A 15,425-nucleotide genomic window follows, 5' to 3' on the forward strand; every position below is an offset into this window, starting at 1 on the left:
GCTATCTCTACTAACCTAAGAAAATGGTGGGAAAGAAAGGGCATTTGGACTAACCTAAGTCACCCAACTGCCACCTGTTCCTAGAGATTGGTTGGAAAAGGACTCAGCCTGCACTGGGCTGCTGGAGAGAGGAAGGAGTGTACTTTATTTATTTTGGAACAATTTATTTAGGGATGGAGTATATTTATCACAGTGATACAGAACACATGCTCTGACATGCCACACAGCATACAGACCTGCAGACTACTCCTAAGTAACTCGTGTATAATTCTCTGAACACGAACTTGCTAATTGTAAATTTTTAAAATAACGCATTGCACAGCCTACAGACCTACAAACCACTCATAAATAATGCAATACCTTTATCCCCAGAGAGCCAAAATAATAATCCATCTAAAAGACTCTGAAAACATGCTTGCTAATCATCAACTATCGAAATCATGTGCCAGTCTTTATTTAAACAATTAGAGGCAGCACCACCATCCAGTATGTTCGTCATGAGGTCCAGACTCCAACTGACCTAGTACACAGTACCACCACCAGAGAGCATGGTCATCTGTTCCATGACGTAATCCAAGATGGTGGGGGGAAATGGCGGGAAAACGACTTTGCCTGTGCTGGATAGAAGTTTTTATTTTGCAGGCTGTGTCTCCACCACAAGATCTAGACTCCAGCTGACCTAGTAGACAATACTGCAACCAGAGGATGCTGTCATCCCTCCTGTGACGTAATCCAAGATGATGATCTGGAAGGGCAAAATGGCTCAGCCTGGAATGGGCTGCTGGAGAGAGTATGGAAGGAGTGTACTTTATTTATTTTGGAACAATTTATTTAGGGATGGATATATTTTACACACTGACACAAAACACACACTCTGACATGCTTGGGTTCACGCCACACAGCCCACAGATCTGTAAACTGCTCCTAAATAACTCTCTGCAGACACCCAAACAACTCCTAACTTACCGAAATAATTTCAGTACAGATCTGCAAACTGCTTCTAAATAATGCAGCACAGTGATGTGCAGACACGCTCAGTACTCGTAAACTTCCAAACAGGGCATAGCACAGCCTACAGACCCTCTCATGAAATAATGCAACAGACACGCGCAGGCACAGCCCACCACCCCCTGTCCACTAGACCGTACAGGAGGCTACGGACCACCCTGGGAAGTGACGCGGCCATCAGCTGTCAAACCACACACACAGGCGCCAATTTGAGTCCCGCACATATAAGCCATCTCTTTCATACTCCCCACCTGAGAAATTCCTTTCGAAATACGTGATCACCTAGGCGTCATTGATGATGCAAGCTGATGGGAGCGAAGACCTATTTACGATCTAGCAACGTTCTCAATGTTGTTTTGCTCTCAATGTTATACTGAAGCCACATGGCTATCTAAAATGATAACCAAGTCGAACTCTAGTAAATTGCATAGTCTCCCAGAAATACTTAATGTGTGCTTTTGTAGGAGTTTTCGTGATGTCTCAGCTTGTATGCACGGAAATTCTTGCCCTAACAGAACCTGTTTACGAAAATAGCGCAGAATAACATCGAATGCACTCTTCCCAGCGGTCCTAACGTGATACCCAATCCATCACATGTTACCCTTCCTGCTTTCAATGTACACAAACGTTCTCACCGTTATGTAGAGACTCCTATATCCCAGCACAAAGGATGTCTTGTGAATACATGGAGCATTATGATTGGCTCTTATCGAATTTATCCGCCGAATTACTGATGCCACCTGTATCAAAGGACCATCCACCTTTTCTTTCATTCTTCCGAAGAAACTTTCAGCAGTAAAATTATTTTGTATGGATCGCTAAATTGCATTGACAAAGTTGTCTACAGATCATCAAATACATACGAGACTCACAAGAATATTGTGAGCCAGGAACATATTTACAAGTGTAACTACAATTAAATGTTACAATTGCTACTACAGTCTGACACTGATCAATGTACAGGTAATGTCTCCTCTTGACGGCTGTGCTTCTGGAACGAATCTCATTATCTATAGTGCACATAATTTTCCATGCAAAAAATCTCTCTAATACCCTTGCAGTTATCGGTGTGCTGAATCTATACATCCCTCATGATAGGACACACAGTCATCTTCTCTAGTCATGCCACAACATAAACCACAGTTACTTTACAATGCAGTATATACACATTTTAAACAAATAGTGCAGTTATCTTTTATATCTGTACAGCACCAAAAAAAATTATGGTATGCCTACACTCACACTGGCTATGTGTCATGATTCTCCTCAGTCCTAGGGAAGCACCATCCACCTTTTCTTTCTTTCTATAGACGTGACTTTCAGTGGCAAAGAACTATTTTACACTGATCACCATATTGCACCAACAACTAAACCTCGCAAAGTGGCAACATATCGTAAAATACGGAAAGACTCTTACTCAATTATATTGCTCTCCCACTGAGGACAGGAGCTTGAATATTACAGCGTGAAACCTATCTCCAACCCAGCAATATATCACTGCATACCATGTCGATGTAGTAAATACACAATTCATATACTCTGCCATACAAAATCATCCCTTTTACATCAGAAACCCGTCAGTGGATCAAACTCACACTCAGAACTGTTGTGCATAGACTGGCTCGTTTCCCCCTCAGTACATACGTATTACTGTTTCTGGTCCGGGCCTGCCTGCTTGCTACCATTTCTACACCCTTTTCCAGGCTCTGTTATTACAAGAACACATCACAGAAGCTGTCCAACACATACTAAGTATTAGTTCGCTATTTTGTCATCTAGAGGACAACATGGAAAATTCACCTACATTCCTACACTTTTTAACAGCTCCCTCCATTCTGACAGCTCCTAATGTTAATGGGAAACATGAATCACTCCCACAACAGGCCATGCATACACGGAATCGCCCTAGAAAACCGGTCACTTATATGTGTTATCATTGTATTTACAGTTAAAAGTTGTGATCGCGGTCTCAATAAACGGCATTCAACAATGAGCGAAGTATCGGAAATACACCCTGCTGACGGCTGCGGCTCGGAAATAGAGCCAACCGCAGTGGCAGAGCGATTCTAGGCGCTTCAGTCCGGAATCGAGCTGCTGCTATGGTCGCAGATTCGAATCCTGCCTAGGGCATGGTTGTGTGTGATGTCCTTAGGTTAGTTAGGTTTAATTAGTTCTAAGTCTAGCGGACTGATGACTTCAGATGTTAAGTCCCATAGTGCTTAGAGCCATTTGAACCATTTTTTTTTTCGGAAATAGAAACATCTATACCATTCTTATGACTTGACATATTCTTCCCTCAGCTATCACAGTATTCCACAGTCATCTCCTTTGCACCTGTCGGAAAACAAATACATATTTTATAAGCCTGATGCTCAAGGTGAACCTATCACACATCCCCTACTACTACTATGTATAATACTTCACCAATAAATGATCGCCTACAATACGAAATAATACTGAGAGAAAATCAACGATGGGTGGACATGTCTCATAAGTTTTTCTTGCGAGTGCTACAACTGTGTTTTAGAAAGGGAGACGTAATCGGCCAGATGTTAAATGACACGATTGCAACAACTACTGTATTTTACTGTCACAAACAGTCTTGCTCCTACAGGTGCGCACAAGTATCCATGTTAAAATCTACACTGGCTTTATAAATTGAGGTACGACATTACCTCTGAATGAGGTGGTTTTTCCGGACAAATACCGAGATGGTGATCGTAGGAATGTGTATTATCAGACCAGCAATCCAGTTACATGTAGCCCGCGATGCAACCTCGTGATAAAATCGCTTAGTTTTGAAAGTGATTCGTTTGAGGGACATGATTTGTAAGTGATATTTGGGACTACCTCAATCCGCCCTAGCTAGATATTTCTACAGTACTTGTAACATATTATGACTCGATGCCATGTCATAGGTTCTGTGATATATCCCTGAGTTATAGGTAATGACTGATTGAGAAGATCACAAACAGTAGTAGTAGTTGATGTGCTGATTGTGGCCAGAAGAAAATGTACACCAGGCTCTCAGATGTCTAGTGTTACACTATCTGCTAGAAATGATGTCCATTATTTGGAATCAAGTCTTTCCATTCAAGCAGATGCCGGTGTTGGATCACAGCCACAAGTGAATCATATTTCTGGCACTCTCATATCTCGAAACGAGACACCTTTTTTGAACCTGTTTGCTACAGTAAAATTCCAACGTGGTTTTAGTCAGACCCTACGCATCTTGCAACTGATCCCATTTCTACAGCTTAGCACATGTGATCGCTCCAATTTCAGTCAGAACTGAGCAGAAGTCGGAGAAAGCCATATCCACACCTTCTGCAGTCCACGTAGAAACAGAACGACCAGAGTTAGTGCAACATGACCGTGTATTGTCCCTTCAGTGGAAATGCACGCATTGCAGTGCATCTCCAAACCAGATACAGATACTCATGTCCGAAGCAGATCTGCATCCATCAGTCCAACATGCTATCATCGTTATTCTGTACCATCCAACAGAGAAAAATTACGAACTATAAGAGCTCCAGTAACCTCATCCAATATAGAATCACCTAGATGCCATTGCAGGTGCGATGGCGCATAACAGCGATGTGGATCCGGCGCAAAGAGAGAGTTGTGCAATGCTCCCCAGAATAGCATTCCTAACGGATCACCTCATTCCTCACTAAAGTTACACCTCAAACTGCTGCTGCTCCTGCCTGTGTGGGGCGATCCTATTAAATATACACATACTGATCCACTGCAGAGGCCACTTTAAGGTTTCATCACCTATACTCTAGGAGAATGATAGTGTGATGATGATGTTTGGTTTGTGGGGCGCTCAACTGCGTGGTTATCAGCGCCCGTACAATTTCCCAACCTTTGCTCAGTCTAATTTCGCCACTTTCCTGGATGATGATGAAATGATGAGGACAACACAAACACCCAGTCATCTCGAGGCAGGTGAAAATCCCTGACCCCGCCGGGAATCGAACCCGGGACCCCGTGCTCGGGAAGCGAGAACGCTACCGCGAGACCACGAGCGGCGGACAAAGAGAATGATTGTAACCCACAGACCATACTGTAAGTCGCAAGAGATGCTCCCTGTGACCCTGTGTCATTGTCTGAAATATTGCTTTCTAGCACGCTTTTGTACAGTGCCAAACATTTTCTTTTCCTGCCACAACTTCGAGACCTGTGTCAGTTTCTAAACTGACATTAAGACGTTCTGATCCACGGCCTCTCGCAGAAAACTAGATATTGTACAGTGTAAATCATGTTTTTACGGCGTCTACCATAACACGCTACACACTGGATGAATTTAAATAAAAGACAGCTACAACATAAGGAAACTAGAAGTGTTTGCCTGCATTGTGGAGAGTTTCCAAACTGATGTCCAAAAGTGATTGCCGACCTCTACATTTAAACTCGTCTGTCGCAGTGATGGAATAGATGATGGCTCTGCTTTCCCTTTCGACTGATTCCTCACATTCCAGTCATGTACTCGATCACTGTTTCGGTGCTAGCCACCCCCAGAAGGTGTCACCCATCCACAAAACTCATTCCCCAACTCAAACAAGCGCTGTCAGTCACTTATTATGTGATAACCAACAGCGCCAATGCATGGATGGAATGGAAAAGACACCGCTGATGTACTGTAATAATAAGCATCACAGTTGATAGCGTGAACAAGTTCAGCAATTTTACATTAACTTCAACACCGGCCAGTGATGTGACAGCATGTTTCCCCAATTTCAGTATCATAGCTTAATCGCCCCTTCTCTACTTTGTGTGCATCATTTCAAATGCAGATAGATGACTGCTCAGTACATCCATTCAGTGTTAATTCTCGAACACATAAATCATCAAAGTATACCAGTCAGCACTCCACATATTTTTAACACCTCAAGCACAGTGCTTTTGATTGATTGATTTATTGACTTTAACAGGAGAGCTAAAACAGCTTACGTCTAACCTGCCACTGCCTGCACCGAAACTAGGTTTATTGTGCGGTATTGCTCCCTGTATATCTAGTAAAGCCAACCAGTTTTCTTAAATAGTGCAAGGAGTCCCTCTACCAGTTTTTGTTAGAGACAATTTCTTCAGGTCTAGTTGTCCCGAAGATTCTGTATCTTTTGCTCTCCAATACCATGCATTCAAAGATTAGGTGTAATGCAGTTTCTTCACCCTCATCACAGATCCTACATTTAGGGCCCTCTTCCATTATAGCCATTGTGTGTAGGTGTTTTATGAAATTCCCATGGCCGGTCATCAGTCCAGTCATGAGTTTGATCTCTTTCCTGTTCAATTCCAGGATTACTGCGCTTCTTTTAAAAGATGGCTTGGGCATCATTACCTTACCATGTTTTTGTTTATGGACCTTGGTCCAATATCCTACCTGCTGTTTCCTAAGCCAGGTCTGTAGTTCTAATTTGATCATAGCCTTGGTGATTGTCAAGACAGGTTCCGGTCCAATAAATGGAGATGTTGCCCCCATCCTAGCCAATCTATCGGCTTGTTCATTGCCACAGATCCCTGAGTGGCTAGGAACCCACACTAGGTACACCCTATTGCTTCCCCCTAGCTCCACCAGATCTTGTTGCAGGAGCTGCCAATGATTTCAGGGCTGCCTGGCTGTCTGAATAGATGTAGATGCTGCGGTCATTGTAGCACCTACTCATGTTCTCCTCCACACATGCCCTGATTGCAGTCATTTCGGCTTGGAACACAGAGGCCAGTTTCCCTAGAGAGATGCTGCTCTCCACTCTTGGCAGCACAGTGCTTAATTTATGATCTATCTTTCTGTGTATAAGAGTCACAGAACATTCTCGCTGTCTTAGGGTAAAATTAGAGAGTGAAACACCCTCATCAAACTGCCACCGACCAACCCGCCCTGCGGCACCCTTACCGCATTAATCTGCAACCGATCAGAAGTAGACCGCTACACTCCACGTCTCGTGAATGAGTGGAGCTTTCCGAGTCCTCACTCATCCAAAATTTCTCGAGATGCGCCCATTTCGAGGAGGTTAGCAGTCCTTATCGATTTATAGTAACAGATTTCAAAGTGTTGTGATGTAACAGCAGACGGTTAAGAAGAACAAGAATCGAATTATTTTTATGCGCGATGGAGCTCCAGACGGATGGATTTCGACGCATTTTTACGTAAATCAAGCAAGCTATCAACTCTAAACTATTGTTCTAGAGTCTAGGATCGATACCTGAAAGGTACTGGTAAGAGAGAACATAAACACACACACTCCTAAGGCTACAACATTCTGCACTTAAAACGGGCTGTAATGTTAAATCGCTTGCATTTCCAACCTATCAATGGTATGGAATGTAGGGCTGTTAATATTCCATTGTAAGAAATATGTTTCAAGCGCAGGACATACATCCTTCTTCCCGGTTTCTTTACGATAAACTATGTTATCAAAACGTAAAATGAAAAACCTACTTCCATAGAACATTAGCTCTGTGTGATACGAGTACAATACAGCTTTCTGGAGATGTACAGCGCCCACATCCGATGACGGTTCGGAAATTATATTATACCTGCATCAGCCCTATATAAAATGATCGTTATTAAAGGCGAATACCTCTTACAAGGAAACAGATAAACACACAGCAGCAGCGTCCGACATGTGAAAATTATAAGTCATACCGTCTCTAACTCTGTAAACAGCACACCTGTCAGGCAAATGTGTACACGGGGATTTCACTGCCTCACAAGCACCTATCGCTAACTTAGTTATGACGCTGAAGCCTCGATTTTACACCCAAGATGCGACAGGGAGGATGGAGTACCGCATAAATCAAAGTTCGTTTCGAGGAATGTGCCATATTTCATCACACATGAGATGGAAGTCCTCTAATGATCGAAAGGTTTACCATTAACGATCGCAAGTAGACAGTGCTTTAAACCACACACAGAACACATGGCTGTATATGAGTACAACGCAGGCTATGTCACGCAACTGGTGCAGCCTGACAGAACAGTGGAAAAACTGACCACCAGCGACTTCTCCCTCTCTAAAATGCATCAACAGTCAACCATTAAACCGTAACTTGTTACAACTAGATCTCAATCGATCAGCCCGTCCACTCCCTGTTATCCTTTAATGCAGATGCAAGTAAGTTTAGAGGCGGATGGTTCTCTGTCCTCCTGAAAAGCATCAAATACAGTACTCAACGCACGTGTACCTCAATAGACATACAGTATAATGTTGCCTCAATGAAGAAAAATTGACTGAATTTGAAGCCATTATGACTATTTTTCGACCATGACTGTCTCCAGAAATGTGTAAAGGTTTTTTAAAGTACTGCTACCAGTCACAAACTTTGTCAACTATTGTATTACTTATTTATTTGGCGACGTGTTTCGAGGGTTAAACCTCATCTTCATGCTAAATGGCATTACAAAAACAACTTTACAATAAGGTCATGCTGATATTACATAGTCTTTTCGTAAATGCTGTGGTCATCCTGTGGAAGAAGAGAAACTTAGTAAGAGGCGATGTCACTTTGGAAGCTGGACTGATAGTTGCACGAAAATGGTGTGTAACGTATAATACATTAAAATAATGGAATAGATGATAATAAAATGTTGAAATGCGTGGCTTTTTAAAATGTATTGAATTAATGAGGTTAATTTTTCGGCATGAATGACAAGCACAATAAGCTGAGCTATGCCTGGAAATAAGTTCGTATTAGTTCATATTATTTTGCAGGGCGAAGTAGTTTCTTTCTCCGCTGTAGATTTGTGCTTACCCTTCTTTATAATGCTACGTTTGGTCGCCGTGTTCACCTTTGAAGCCTTGACCGTGTTCCCATTAAGCTTATCGGATCTTCGTAATTTTCCAAAGTACACAGGTGGGCCTCAGTTCTTGTAATTATTGTACTATTTGAAATAACAACTCACACGAACTTTCTGTTAATAAAACAATACTGTATTTTTCTAAACGGTGCACATATGAAATACATACTCCTCACTTATTCATAGCGACCCCAAAATGGCGGTCTACAATTACTCGCTAAAAATGGAGTGCTTCTCACTCGTTCACTAGCTGAGCGCGAATCCTTCCTTCCTCCTACTGGTGCCAGGAAAAATCCTCTGTTTTTTTAACAACTGAAAGTCAAACAATACATGACGGTAGGCATAGGCTCTATGATGGGCTACCGCTTCATCTTCTCTCTTTGCCTTTAAAGAAGACGAAAACATAAAGGAAATGCAAAAGGTTTATCACAAGAGGCCACTCACTTTGTTCTTCTGGCGTGGCAGTCTCGTTGTGATGTGTTGCGGTGTATCCATTTCCGTGGCTCTCTTGGTCACTTTTCACAAATTGTCATTAATAAAGCAGTAACTTGGAAACACGATCAGAAACAGTTCTGTAGTGCAGTGGACATGATATGTTCAATAATATCGTAACAGGTGCTCAACTTGTAATGTATTTCGTCAACCTACATCTGTAATACGATAGCAAGACGTGCAGACGACATGTAAACGTCTGACACCACATAGATCGACCAATCGATTGTAAAATCGAAACCAGCTATATTTCGACCACCATCTTGTCGACTAGTTGTGATTAATGGTGCGTCGTGCTGTTTAATCGCCTCGCAATGTTAGGCGAACCGTATTTCAATATTTTTGTTAGATTTTCCGTTGGATAGTGTATGTGAAGAGACGTGTTCACGTGAAGTAATTTAGTTGTTTTGTGGTTCAGGAATAAAGCACGCACTAAGGAATAGTAGCTTTGCATTGTATTATTATGGTTGTATAGGTGCACACAAGCACTTAGCTATGTTTCGGTTAGGATTTATTGTGTGACTTCTGCGTGAGCGTCGCAATATAGTAAATTCCGCAGACCTCGTTAGATACACTGAATGTGTAGTCTATATTATAAATAAAGGCCGTCCTACGCAATGGTTATTATTGCGAAACAATAGGACGTTTATTGAGAATGCGATAGTTTTTCCCATTTGGCCCTAAACAACAAAATCATGAACAATTTAAAAGAGAACACGCAAATTCTCTCTGAAAGAGATCATGAGTGCTGTTTTTCAAGTGTTAAATATCAATGGGTTGTGGAAGTCAATGCCTGAAGTGGTTGAGCTTTGTCTGATTATTAGAGTTCATAAGGCTGAAAAGTGGCGGTGACGCTAGGGCTTTTTTGTGGGGTTTTGCATAGATAACCAACACTTGAAAAATAAAAACGCCGACTTGTACCTGTAGTTGACTTATTTATAGTAAATAAAGAAAACAATTCTAAACTGAAAAAGCAGTACCCAAATTGTCTTTTAACCCCAAATTATTACAAGAAAAAATTAATCATAGGCTTATTTGAAAGCATACTAATGTCTGGAATATATCTTTCCGGAAAAAAGTAAATCCAAAGGCCAATAAAGCAAGAGACTGGAATATTGGTAAAAAGCAAAGTTCAAAGAATTTAAAGAAAAGAAAAAATACTTTTCAGTGAACGACTTGTAACGAAAAGAAAGATAATTGATCTTTAGACACGGAAAGCAAGTTTGCATGCTATGAAAAAGCGATTAATTATAAATGAAAAGTTAGTCCATGTAATTCTGAAGGGTTGAGGCTATAATGATATTGTTGTAGCAAGCGCTACTTATAGAAGTTATTGTTGATTGACAACGAGAAATAAACGGTATAAGATTATATCTTTGCATTGTAAACGTATTCGACAATATAGGTTGCTATCATTGGTAAAGTAAATACATCATTGATAATACTCTTCTCGGGTGTGCAGCCGGATCGTAACGTCATCTTGACACAATATTTCAGCGGTCCAACTGGCTGCCATCTTCAGGTAGAGTGCTGGTACACGATCTCGCCGGAACTGACTTCTCAGCGGAAGCGGCGGAACCTATATAGGCCGCAGAAGGCCCACAACGCATGCGCGGGAAGGTACCTTAACTGCCCTCTAGCGCAAGTAAACACACCGCGACGCCAGTGGTGGAAACAGGCGAAATCGAGATATCGCTATCAAAAATTAAAATTATTCCGACGATCGTAACACAGACCGTTGTTTTTTATTGTCTGATGACACCGGGTTCCAAGTCTTACTTAAAAGATAACCCTTGTCTCTATTAATAAGATTATCAGATAAACGAATCTCTATGGATTCTTTTAAAACACAGTCCCAATAGCGAGATGCAGGGGCAACCATTTGCGTCTCGTCATACAGCATTCTATGTCCCTCAGTGAGACAGTGCTCCAGCACCGCAGATTTCTCAGGCTGAAGCACCCATGTGTGCCTCTAGTGCTCAACACATCAGTCCTGAATGATCCGGATTGTCTGACCAATATAAGCCTTCCCACAGTGGCAAGGGATCTTGTACACACCGGGCTTCCTCAAACCCAAGTCATCCTTAACAGAGCCAAGAAGCGCTCTAATCTTGGCTGGCGGACGAAAAATGCTTTTGATATGATATATTTTTAGAATTCTTCCTATCTTCGAGGAAATGCTCCTAGCAAAAGGTAGAAAAGCCACCGATTTACAGGTATCTTCTGGTGGTTCAGGCGAAAGTCCAAACTGGAAAGCACGACGGATCTGTTTATCTGTGTAGCCATTCTGCTTGAACACAACCTTGAGATGGTCCAATTCTTGTTTCAAGCTTTCTCTGTCTGAAATAGGATAAGCTCTTCTCGCGAACGTCCACAGGACCCCCGTACGCTGGAACGATGGATGACAGCTAAAAGCATGCAGGTAACGGTCCGTGTGCGTAGGCTTTAGATAAACATTGTGTCCCAGTGTCCCATCATCCTTTCTGTGCACCAGAACATCCAGAAACGGAAACTTTCCATCACTTTCCACCTCCATGGTAAACGTGATGCTAGGACGCAGGGAATTAAAATTACGTAGGAGGCGGTCAAGAGCTTCTCTCCCATGAGGCCACACCATAAACGTATCGTCGACGTACCTCCAAAAACAGGTTGGTTTTGAAGACGCCGTTTTCAGCACCATGTCCTCAAAATCCTCCACAAAAAGATTGGCGACTATTGGGAACAATGGCTCCCCATAGCCACTCCGTCAGTTTGTTCAAAATATTTGTCATTGAATAAAAAGTACGTCGACGTCAGCACATGGCGACAAAGCTTGGTTCTTTCCTCATCCAGTTTCTCACGAATTAATTACAAGGATTCTTCCAGAGGAGCGTGGGTAAAATGCGACACAACATCAAAACTCACAAGCAAGTCCCAGACTAAGAGACAAGGAGGATTTTGAGGACATGGCGCTGAAGACAGCGTCTTTAAAACCAACCTGTTTCTGTTGTAATTCATATCCATATAGCTATCATTGACTCCATTATACCACGAAAAGTGTTATTGTGTCCGTCCTTTCGTACATAATGATGTCGTAGTGAGTTGGGGTGTAATTTATAGCGTGAGAAGCTGACTTCTGAACATGTAGAATACTTTTCAAAAACAGCCCAGACTTGTTAGGCAAGGAAGGGTAGAAAGAATAGCAAGAGTATAGACATAGAGCATGGAACGGAAAAGAGGCTTCAAAGGCTGGGGCCCTGTGTAGCCAAGCACGAACCCACGAGACTGGCGAGCACCCTGGGGGACCAGCTGGGCATGTATCATACATTCCATCACCTTGCAAATATCACTGGTAAGAGAAATTGGTCAGTATCTAGAAGGAAGCTGTTTTTCCTTTCCGGGCATAGGTATGGGTATAACAGTTGCTTCGCGGCAGCATCTGAGAAACGCGGCATCAGCACCAATGCAAGAGAAAGGTGCTGCAGAATCTGAATGTGGACATTGTCTGGCCCTGGGTCAGGAGATCGGGATGAAGTGAGAGTACAATCAAGATCCCTCATGGAACTTCCTCGCAAATTAAAACTGTGTGCCGGACCGAGACTCAAACTCGGGACCTTTGCCTTTCGCGGGCAAGTGTTCTACCAACTGAGCTACCCAAGCACGATTCACGCCCCGTCCTCACAGCTTTACTTCTGCCAGTACCTCGTCTCCTACCTTCCAAACTTTACAGAAGCTCTCCTGCGAACCTTGCAGAACTAGCACTCCTGAAAGAAAGGCTTAGCCACAGCCTGGGTGATGTTTCAAGAATGAGATTTTCACTCTGCAGCGGAGTGTGCGCTGATATGAAACTTCCTGGCAGATTAAAACTGTGTGCCGGACCGAGACTCGAACTCGGAACTCTTCAAGATCCCTCATGGTAAAGTTGGCATTCTAGCATTCACGATTCTCAGAAGACAAGGAGATCACTCGAGTTGGCTCCATTCATTTCCAATGGAGGAAGGCAGGGTGATAGTGGATGGAGACAGCAATGAGGTCCACAACGACATCATCTGCTATGGCCAGGCCAGATATCGGGGAATGAACCTTGGTCCTAGAGAGTAAATGGAAGTTGCCCCAGATGATGCATGAGGGAGTGAAACTGTTGAAAGAGGGAAATCCTGTTAGCTCTTTTGCTATTCCGAAGAACGCAACAAAACTGTGCCCGCAACTCTTTGTAAAGAATGCAGTTTGCCATTATAGGATGGAGGTTAAAAACGTGAAAAGTACGTCTCCATGCATGACTCACGTGACGTCGTTGTGTTAGTACAGACGATTATTTCAAGTCACACAGATTACATTGTTGTGTGTAGGAAAGATCTTGTCAGGACAACTATCTACATTGGCCGACGTTGCTTTTCACCATGTATTAGAGCTTGATCATACAGTATATCTCCTACGATTGAAACATAGTACAAGACGTTGGTGTTTGTGGTATATAAAGGGTGGCGCAGTAAAGTGTCATCGCAGTGGTGCGGCTGGATTCGTGATTTTTTATTAGAAAGGTTACAGTTAGTTGTAATGTATCGAAAGTCATCGAGTAAAACAGAAGTGATATCTGGCGTGGCACAAGAAAGTATTATAGACCCTCTGCTATTCCTAATCTGTACAAACGATTTAGGAGACAACCTAAAAATCCCGCTTAGACTATTTGCAGATAATGCTGTCATTTAACGTCTAGTAAAGTTATCAGAAGATCAAAATGAACTGCAAAATAACTTACTGTATGGCGCGAAAAGTGGAAATCGTCTCTAAATAATAAAAAAAGTGTGAGATCATCCACATGAATAGTAAAATAAGAGGGTATTGCGATTACGAACAAATTAAATTAGATCGATCCCATAGAAAATGTTGAGAGGAAAGTGAACCAAAGTCTGCGTTTCATTGGCAGAACTCTTAGAAGACGCAACAAATCTACTACAGAGATAAGCTGCATTACGCTTGTACGTATTCTTCTATAGTACTGTTGCGCGATACGGAGTTCTTACCAGATAGGATTGATGCAGGACATCGAAAAATTTTAATGAAGAGAACTCGCTTTGTATTATAACGAGAAGAGGAACTTAATGTCACGGTTATGATGCGTGGACCGTGGTTGCAATAATTGAAACAAAGGCGTTCCTCGTTGCGGCGAGATCTTTTCACGAAATTTCATTCACTAATTTTCTCTTCTGAATCCTAAAACATTTTGTTGAACCCTACCTACACAGGGGAAAATGACCGTCGTAATAAAATAAGAGAAATCAGAGCTCTTTAAATTTTGCACTGGCTGTTCGAGAGTGGAATGGTAGAGAAATAGTCTGAAAGTTGTTCCATGAACACTCTATCAAGCACGTAAGTGTGAATTGCAGAGTTGCCATGCAGATGTAGACCAAACGAGTTGAAGTATTACAATGTACACTTTCATGGTTGGTGCTTAATTCAGCTAAAACGTGTCGGCTGAGAAGCCATGATAGATATACAAAACTATTAATTGGCCTTTTGTCTTCTGGCAAGAGACACCTTCGGAGATAAATCGGCCACTTCCGATAATTTAGAGGTATCCATCCAAAGCGTGTAACATGCACTATTGCCCCGACAACGGGCGACGTGGCATAGCCGCTATGAGGCGCAGAAGCCCATGAGGAGCCATTCTAATCCACGTCCGCTCAACATCCACCCACAACTCACGTCCAACAGTCGGATCTGGACCGAGGCACACATCTCACTCTTCGGCCTTCCACGTGTGATCAACGGCGCTAAAGGCAGCTGAACGAGAAGAAGTGCTTTCTACAGCGATGGTTGGTTTCATTGTGACAGACGCCTACGTCAGCCACCTTTCGCGAGATTATTATTTATAATGATTTACGTTTCTTCTCCACATCCAGCAGATATTTCTTTCTTCCCTTTGCGTCTTTTACAGTCATGTATGGGAGAAGAATTACATGGGGAATCCACTAATAAAGTTCATTATTTTCTTTTACTGCATGTCAGCGTCCTATGCTACCCATAATCACCATTAGCTCTGTGATGTATGACCGTGTGGTTAAATGGAAGTTGTGATATTCGCTATTTTTGGCTTAATTAAAACAGCAAATTCAGCCAGAAGGCAAATACTTATTTATAAAGA

The sequence above is a fragment of the Schistocerca cancellata genome, chromosome 6, assembly GCF_023864275.1.
Source record: "Schistocerca cancellata isolate TAMUIC-IGC-003103 chromosome 6, iqSchCanc2.1, whole genome shotgun sequence".
NCBI lineage: Eukaryota > Metazoa > Arthropoda > Insecta > Orthoptera > Acrididae > Schistocerca > Schistocerca cancellata.